Source organism: Chaetura pelagica, unplaced genomic scaffold (genome assembly GCF_000747805.2).
Source record: "Chaetura pelagica isolate M959 unplaced genomic scaffold, ChaPel_1.0 scaffold79, whole genome shotgun sequence".
Lineage (NCBI taxonomy): Eukaryota > Metazoa > Chordata > Aves > Apodiformes > Apodidae > Chaetura > Chaetura pelagica.
The window spans coordinates 881,912-891,430 of record NW_009969339.1 but is presented as its reverse complement, the minus strand read 5'-3'; positions in this window follow the sequence as shown (position 1 = coordinate 891,430).

Genomic DNA, 9,519 nt, shown 5'->3' with positions numbered 1-9,519 from the left:
GGTTTCTCGCCCCCTTTCCACCTCAAAATGAAGAATCGACTTCCCTTGCTGGACTCCAAACGTTAAGTTAAAATTGGCCTCTCCTCAAACAGGGGGGAAAAAAATTAAAAAAAAAAAAAAGTTGTCATTGAGGCACTGGTCTGCTTGGAAATCAGTTTTGAAGAAATATTTTTATCTCAGCCAAAGATACAGCAATGGTGCTCTTTCATGTATCACCTCTATTTCCTTTACTTACAGATTACTTGAAGGCAACCCAGTGGGCTCAGAGCAAAGCAAGCAGCCACACCTCACCCAAAAGTCAAGCCCTAGCTACGTGGGGCAATAAGCTGATGTTGCAGTGAGCACACACATCCCGGGTGTGCTCTGTGCTCCCCAGGCTCCCCTTCCCTTCAGCACCCCAAGCCCAGCTTGTCCCAGCTACATGTGCAAACACACAGGATGCCAAGGGGCTCCAAGGAGATGCATGCCTGTTGTGGCAGTCCCATGTCAAAAACTAGAGAAAAAGGTTATCATTGTGACTAGGATATAGAAGCCTTGGGGACATGGTTGCTAGAGACAGGCAAGGCACCACTGAGCCTTCCAGCCAGGATAACCTAAGCCCTGTTGCTCAGGGGAAGGAGCAGGAGCCCCAGTTCAGGGAGCTCAGATGCCATGGGTTTTTGTTCAACTGCAGCATCTTTAGGGACTCCCATCTGCTCTCACCTTTTGGCATGACAAGTCAGGTCGAGAGTGTAAAAAGCAATGTTCCTAAAAATCACTTACTGCACCCAAGCCTATGCACCATAGTCTCCAAAGAGCAAAGCACGCAATCCATAAGCCTGTTCTTAAATGCTCCGAGAGGCTCAGAACAGCGGCCATGCTGACATTTGCATCATGGTTAGACACTTCAGTTAACATTTCAGCATCAGGGTCGCACCAGTGGAAGCTACTATTTCAGCAAGCCTGCAGATTCAGTCAGGCACTCTGTACCAAGTAAACTTGATGGCATTTTCAAGGTTTTCTTCTGATGCAGAATCCTGATCCAAAAAGTATCTTACTGTCATTTCAATGAAAGCTGAGATCCTTCGTATGTAGAAAAGAAAGTGAGAAGACGTGGACCAGGTGAGCAAATCCAAATAAATCTTACTTCATATGTATTTCCATAAAAGACTTGGAAAAGATGAATGCTTAAAACTAAGCTGAAGAGTGAACAACAACATCCAAACAAAAAAATTAAAAAAAAAATTAAAAGGAAATAAACTCTCCCCCTTCTTACCCAGGCTCTTTCATCATTTACTTTACTCTTCCATGGGAGAGAAAAGTAAAATTTTCAGAATAAGTCTGTTCTTGCATTTCATCAGCTGGGACTCATTCCAAATCATCCCAGCAACTCCACAACTGGACAGGTCACATTCAGCCTCCAAAGCAAAACAAGACCTATGAACCCTCCTCAAATCGTCCAAATACTGGCTTGAAATCCACCTGACACTGTTGCGACTAAGCTGTCACCTCTTCATGAAAGGTATATGGGAAAATCACTGAAAGCAGTGACTTCTGATGACAAAATACGCTCCCTCCTGGAGCACTTTTTGATGAACTGCAAGGTTTCTCAATGCTCAGTATTCTCAAGCTGCAAGAGGAGCACTTAACCACTCAGGAAATGATGCTGTAGGGTGCCACTAGAGGCACCACTGCTCTGATTCAGCTGAGGAGCTGCTGCCCAGAGGTTCAAACCAACACTAAGCATCTAAAGTGCATGCCCAAGACTACCCAGAGCTGCAGACTGTACAGGTGGCAGTCCCACATTATCTGCAGATTATAAGCAAGAAAAAGATTTATTTGGCCATTACAATTACGGGGGGAGAAAAAGAACCAGATGAGCTATTAGGCCTTCTTTAAGTTTTTATTCAGATCTTTCAACTACATTAGCTGGTATGTAATATTTATCACTAAAAGACATTCTTTTTTCCCGAAAATTTATCCTAAGAAAACACAAAATATTCTCTAAGTAGCAAGGGAACAACAGAATGGTAATCAGTCTAATTCCAGAACAACAAAGACAGACATGACCAAGACAGGCTTCTGAAACAGGTAGGTAGGATCCTCTGTACATGTTTTGTCTTAATCCTGACAACACTGCTTTACAGGATTTAAGTCATGCAACTTGGAAGGCTGCTGTGTGTGGCAATACCTATGATCTCTTAAGGATCTGTCCTGTCTCAGAAAGCAGAAAGAAAAATATTTAAAATTTTATACATACCAGGCTTAAAAAAAAAATGTTCAGAAAGCTGTAGCAAATGAAACATTGGTCCCTCTTCTCTGATGGGAGGCTGTTGTGTAAATCAAAGTGAAAGGGGAAGAAAGCAATCTCCAAAGATAATAATGCTTGTTCAAGAGGTAAGGAAGGTGTTAGCAAGTAACAAAACAGGAAAGAGAAAAAAACAAAAGCAAGCAACCCCCTATTTAATATTATATATCGAGGTATCTGACAAAATAAGAGACACAGGTAAAAGAGGGGGGGGGATCTACCTGCTTCTGTACCAGTATCAAAAGCCTTAATTACATATAAGTAGATTTGCAGCTGCTCAAATATGTGCATAAATTCAACCCAAAAAATACTGCTAGTATGTAAGTTTCAAATAAGCCAAATCCTGAAAAAAATAATTTACAAAAAGTTCTAACCAATTTAGGAATAATCTGAGTGGGCAAACGAGGAGCAGGTATGGCACAGTTTCAAACTGACGTTATCTGTTTCTAGCTGATTGTGTCTCAGAGGCATATGATTTCAAATGCTCATGGATTAACATTCTAGCAGATAAAGCTCAAGACAGGGTATGAGCTGGTGTGTCTGCTACACACTGCTGAAATCACATTAGATAGCAGGCAGGATGAGTGGAAGCTAAGCACCTCTTCATAATGGAGGAAAAAACCCATCTGATCACCAGGAATTTCAAACAGAACAACACTTACAGGAGGCATCAGGGGGCTAATGCCAAAGAACACCCTTGAAATTTCTAAATTACAGAAAACAATTTCTTAGTTCAAGAACTGTTACATTGAAAATGAGCAATTCCATATTAGATTCCATCTTGACAAAAAAGAGCAATCAATCGTAAAAATAGAAATTAGCAGTATCTTAGGTAAAAATGCTTGTAACAATCACATTTGGATATATGGAAGGAAAAGAGAGACCAAACCAGTACGCCTACGTACATACTCAGCACTTGAGTGGGACCAGAGGTATATTGGCATATTTTACCTGGACAGATAGATTACTTATTGGGCTTCCCTGTCACACTCCAAACTTGAACACTTGCATATAATCTAGCCAGTGAAAAAAAAAAAAAGCTGAGAAAAGGAAAGGAAATTAGGAAGGGGGGGAAATAAATTACAAGGGAATCCTAACAACAGGAGGCAAATTCCACTGCCAGAGCTGGATGACAATAATGAATTTTTCAAAGCTTCTCAAGAATAGCAGCCCCAGTAATCATTTTGACCTGCTGCTATAGGGAAAAGGTAGAAACATCCCCAATACTGAAGAAAGAGCCAAAGCATTCAATGTATCTTTCTGTTCTATATTTGGAGAAAAGTCAGCTGTTGCAGTTCGCGATAATGAAATGCTTTCCATTCCAGCAGTAACTAAGGAAGATGTTCCAACAGCTACCCAACAAACAGCACTGTCGTGCTCTTATCTAGCTCAAGCCTACAGATACAAGGGATGTAACCAGATAACCAGTGGGTTTTAACTAAACCACAGCTGTGAACGTGTTCAGGGGTAGACACATGGGAAGGCCTGCAGTTTGCACCAAACTGCATGACCTGCATTTGCAGCTCAAATAAGTTCTAACTATAGTACTAACATTAAACCTGCTGTAAGGCCAGAAGTACAATGGTGATACAATGAGATGCCTAATTGCAGGTGTTTGTTGGAGCCCACAGTATTAAAGCCCTGCTGCTGTTAGCTAAGCTTGGCCAAAAGATTATACCTCTTTCAACACCAGAAGACTGTACCAGGAAAGCAGTGCTACCGGCACAGCTACCAATAGCAATTTTCGCAGCATCTGAATTTTGCCAGGAGTATCCAGGTTGGAACTATTCCACTAATGAGAGGTAAAACAACATCTCAATGCTGAACAAAGAGAAAAATGAAGTGGAGTCTGGTAACAGGAGGCTTGCAGAAAAAAAGATGCAGATGGAAGGCCTCAGGTAGGAAAGTGCAAACTGAATTATGCACCTGAACGCATGCATGTAGGAGAGTGCTTAGAAACCAGAATGAAAAATACTGATGATAAAAACATCCCTTTCTGATGTTTAATAAGGCTCCCTGGCAACTTCTGTAAAACAAAACTGTAAAATAGTTTTTTCCCAAAACATGAACTGTAAGGTTAAACTATTCACGGTTAGTAAGCGCTATTGAACCTTTGTGTCCCTCTTCACTGTGCAGTTTTCCTTGGCTGAAAAGTGGGAGGGGAGGCACTCTGAGGTTGGGGTAGGTTTAAGCAGGACATTTCATTTCAAACCAAAGGAAAACAGCTGCTCTCACAAGCAAGAGCCAGACCAAGCTTTCACGTATTACGCTGAAAGCTGGGTTCTGACTGAGAATGAAGACTCAGTCATTGTCCCACCACAACAAGCACTTCAAGGAGTATCTGCAAAAGGTCTGACTGGAGATGGGAAAGGAGACACACTCTGCGGCGCTCAGAGGGAAATTTCTCTGAGTCAGTGGCTGCTTTCCATGGCTTATCTGACTCCAGCAGAACATCTCAGCCAAAAAATAGGGGAATCAGACTACTGCTAGCTATGGGGTTTGGGTATGCCTTGTCTCTTGGTTTTTTTTATTTGATTTGTTTCTTTGGTTAGTTTTTTATTTGTTTGTTTTGGTTTTGTGTTTTTTTTAAAGAAGATTAGAGATGGGGCTGGGAGCTCTGGGGAGGGGCACAGAAGGCAATCCTGGGCACACATGCAGTGCCTCTGGAGATGTTCCTTGAGGTTGGTCTACTCCTTTGGGTGCTGCTGGAGACTAACCTAATATCAAAATACTGCTCATTTATAAAGACTCCCTCCACTCAGGACCCTGGTATTATCTCTGATTATCAGAATTTCTGAACCACAAGGTAGATTTCCTCTCAATATCCAAAAGGACTCCAGGAAACCTCTTCCTGCATTATCCTGTTTGTGAGAGGAAGCAAGAAGAATAAAAAGTGTATACAATAAATTACCCAGAAAAATCCCACAATCCCTTTTAGATGTTTCGCCAAGCAAATAAGCCGAACATTGGCATACAACAAGAAAAAAAGCCATTTTGTTATATAGCAACCCATTGCATTACTGGAAAACCAGATTTCCTGTTTTCTCCCATGCAGGTGTGGTCCAGCTAAGCAGCAAGAGGTGTCTGAAAAGAGATTACTTATTTAAAAGCAAACTATCAAGGGCTAGTTTATCATCTGTAAAAAGCAGAAAGCCTGAAACAATAAAACACCTTGACATGCAAACAAAACCAACAATTTTCAGGGACTGTCCTGCTACTGACTTCACATAGTAATTAAGCCTTTAAATAAACTTAAAAAGATCTCAATTCACAGGCTTATCTTTAAAGCAGTTGGGGAAAAAAAGAGAAAAAAGTAAAAAAGAGAAAAAAAAAAAAGGATGGGTGAGAACTGGTACGAATAAAAGCTGTTTTAGACTTTGACTTTGTTTGGGATTTTCCTCTCCTCACAAGTATACTCAAGAGCACTATTCTGGAAGGCACTGTCAATCCTTCAAGAGAACTGCAATAAACTAAGTAACTAAAAAATGTACATTGCTGAAAAAAGTGTTCCCAGACAAAAAAAAGACTTTTAAATTAAAACCAAGAACACCCACATTAACCACACTAAATTTTCAAGCCAGAATTCAAAGTTAAACATTCACAAGCATGCAAATATTTAGATGCAAGGAATTCTTATAGCTCTGGTGTACTGGTTTGGGCATTAATCTGCAGAAACAAAAATGGTGGTGCAACTGCTCCCACGATATAGCAATTGTGAGTTTGGCCAGCCAAGTGGGAATTTCCATGATTTACACCTGTCAGCCTTACCATGGCAGAACAGGATTTAATCTTACAATGCTCAAACACCTTCTAAGGAGAAGCTAGCAAGCTTAAGGTCTGGAGAAGAAAAAGCATCTCTGCAGCTGTGTTACCACCCCAGGCTTGATTTTCAAGCTGTATATTCCCCATTCTGGAGACCAGATTACACCTGGATCTAGTCTGAAGTCCATACTGAATGGGCATATAGCAAATATATTTAGATACTTGTAAGAGTTGATCAGAATAAACTCTTAACACTGGTATTTAATTTTTAAGTTTACTTAACCAGTAGCTGCCTTAATATCCTCTCTAGCAATGTCCAGTGAACAAAGTTTGATCTCACTTCATTTTTTCCATGAAACAGAAAGCATTGCAGTTCACCAAACTCCAGCAAAAATTTATTTTTAGTGTCAAATCAGGAGCACAATATCCAGCTGAAGAGCTAAAGGGCAGAAAGATTCTCTATGCCCTCGACTTATTTGTCAGTGCTAAAGAGGATATTTATTTGGTTGTGGATTTTGAAGAGGAAGCCATATATAAAAAATGTAACTTTGCTTCTACCTCAATAACTGTCCTGGTTTGAGCCAGGATGAGCAGCTCATGTCTTTATAGTTCACAAGGGAAGCTATACTTAAGGATGAACTGATGGCATCCAAGTGTTATCCTATTCAAGGTGTGAGACTTTAGGTGTCAAGAAAAAAAACTGCTCCAAATGCCACATCACCAGGGCTACTGCAGCATTACACCATTTTTTGTCTTCATGCTTACCATGTCAAGTGGCTGTACCACATCAGCGATTCATCAGCACATCAACAACCCAGCACATTAAGAAAGGATATGAAGCTGGGAGTATTGCAACAGTAAGAAGACAACAGGGCATAAGCTCTCTTCCCTGGACTATACAGGGGTTTATTAATGTGTTGAAACTTTGGCTTAGGCTTGCTGCTGATAAAAGGAATGCAGAGAATAAGACCATTCTGCAGAAAGGGACTCCTAGTTTGTTTGTGCAACAGAAGGTTAACAATGTTAGCAAGTTATTCAAGAAGTAATGGATACCCTCTTGCCTTGAGCGAATTCCTTTTCAGTAACAGTAGTAATTTCCTAGGCAATACAACTATATCAAGGTATAATAGCTACTATATTTATCTACATAGGCCCTGTACTACTGGGATATAATTTACTGCAGCGTAGAAAGCAGTTTACAAATCCCAGGATAGTAAAGTTGATAGACACAGGAACAGAATTCTATCCTCTATCACTTAGTTTGGAGATTGGGTTTTAACATTCCTTTTTAGGAGTGTAAAATGCATTCTTTCCAACTTAGAAAGACTGAAAGACTAATAAACCCCAGAAGTAGACTGCAAATACACCTATGAGAGGGAAGAAATCAGCTTAACAAATACTACATTGTGCATTTTTATCTTTATAGTCACAGCTGCTTTATTTCTTCTTTTATTCAAATAACATTCTTTCATTTGACCCTCTGAGAAGAAAAATAATCCATGACATTACCTAGAAGCCTTACATACCTAATGAAGACAAAATGTCGTAAATCTGTGATATTTTTGTTAGCTGAATGCCTGAAATACAGCTTCAGAACAAGAAATGGCGTAAGTACATAATCAGCGAAGAAGAAAGGAATTACTCCAGCTAATGGAGGGAACACTGAACAACATCTCCTGAGAAACAACAAAACTAAATTTCTATAAGACTTTGGTGGAACACAGCATCAACCTGTGATAAGTAAGGGTGCATGGAAAGAGACCAAACACACGTGTCAGGGCACTGCAGATATTTCCATTATGTAACAGCAGTAAGCAAATCCAGGTGAAATTGCCATTAGCAGAACTAAAAGCAAAATATTTCAACAGGAGTATTGGCAGTTGTGAAACCACATAAAGGAGCAGCAGACTGTTCAAATGTAAAAGGCATTAATAAAGCATAAGAGAAGAGGCATAAATAGATATAAAATATAGACAAAGGTTTCAAGAGGACAGAAATGCTACTGAAAAAATTTAGTTATAGAATACAATATCCCCAACTTCAATTCACAACAATCAGCAAAGGTCAGTTGTCAGAAAAGCAATTCTGTTTCCAATCTCATTCTGAGCAAAGTGCTCCTTAACCATACCTGTGCCACCACCACCTAGCTAGATTATTCTCATGGCTGCAGCGAACAGCTCTCTCCATCTGACTGGTTCCTTAGGGTATTATGAGCATCACATAATTTAGAAAAGTACATAAATACAAAGACTAACTGCACCGCTTGTTTCCTGCTTTTTAGGCAAAAGATAGCCCATTCTTCAAAGTCTTTTTAGTGTGTACATTTAATAGGGGACTTTGTGCTACTTTTGGCTGGGGCAGAGTTAATTTGCTTCATAGTAGCTAGTATGGAGCCATGTTTTGGATTTGTGCTGGAACCAGTGGTGGTAACACAGAAATGTTTTAGTTACAGCTGAGCAGAGCTTACACAGAGCCAAGGCCTTTTCTGCTCCTATCACTGTTCACCAGTGAGTAGGCTGAGGGCACACACGAAGTTGGGAGGGGAAACAGCCAAGACAGCTGATCCCCACTGTCCAAAGGGATATTCCATACCATGTGACGTCATGCACAGCAATAAAATGAGGGGGAAGCTTGGCAGGTGGGTGCTGCTGCTCAGAGACTGGCTAGGCAGTGGTCAGTTGGCAGTGAGCAACTGTTTTGATTTGCATCACTTGTCTTCCTTGGGGTTTATTTCTCCTTTATTTTCCTTTTCATTACATTATTATCATTATTGTTGTTGTTGCTATTAACCCTTTTTTGTTATATTTTTTTAATTATTAAACTGTTCTTATCTCAATCTGTGAGTTTTCTCACTTTTACCCTTGCAATTCTCTCTTCCATCCCACTTCAGGAGGGGGAGTGAGCAAGAGGCTGTGTGATGCTTAGCAGTTGGCTGGGTTAAACCACAACAGACTCCCAAGAAGACAGGTGGGTAGATACCTACCTGTATCTTTTAAAAGAGAATTTTGACATTCTGTAGATCTCACATGCAATGAGTACTGGAAACACCCAGAGCCTGTAACATGGGGTGTTCCAACAAATGCAGATGTATTTCTTGGCACTGGTGTCAACGGACTGAATTGAATCAAGAGGATTTTGGCTCTCATAGGAGCAGACCAGCTATAGGCCTGCTCTTCAGCATCACTGCAGTTTGTGGGGTACAAACATACTGTGACCTTCAAACACCTTCAGTTGAGCTTGTATTAAGGCTGTTTCACCTCCCCTTCTTTCCCTCACAATCTGACATGAAAAAAAAAAAAAATACAGTACTGTAAATTCTATTCTGATGCTTTTTCTGATCAAATCCTGACAAAATTAGACTCTTCCATCAGGGACTGATTACAAATTCTTTACTCTTCTAATTTCTTTCTAAGACAGACAAATTGAATGAGTGGCAGCTCCCTTGCATGCAGTTTAGATGAGAAGAATGG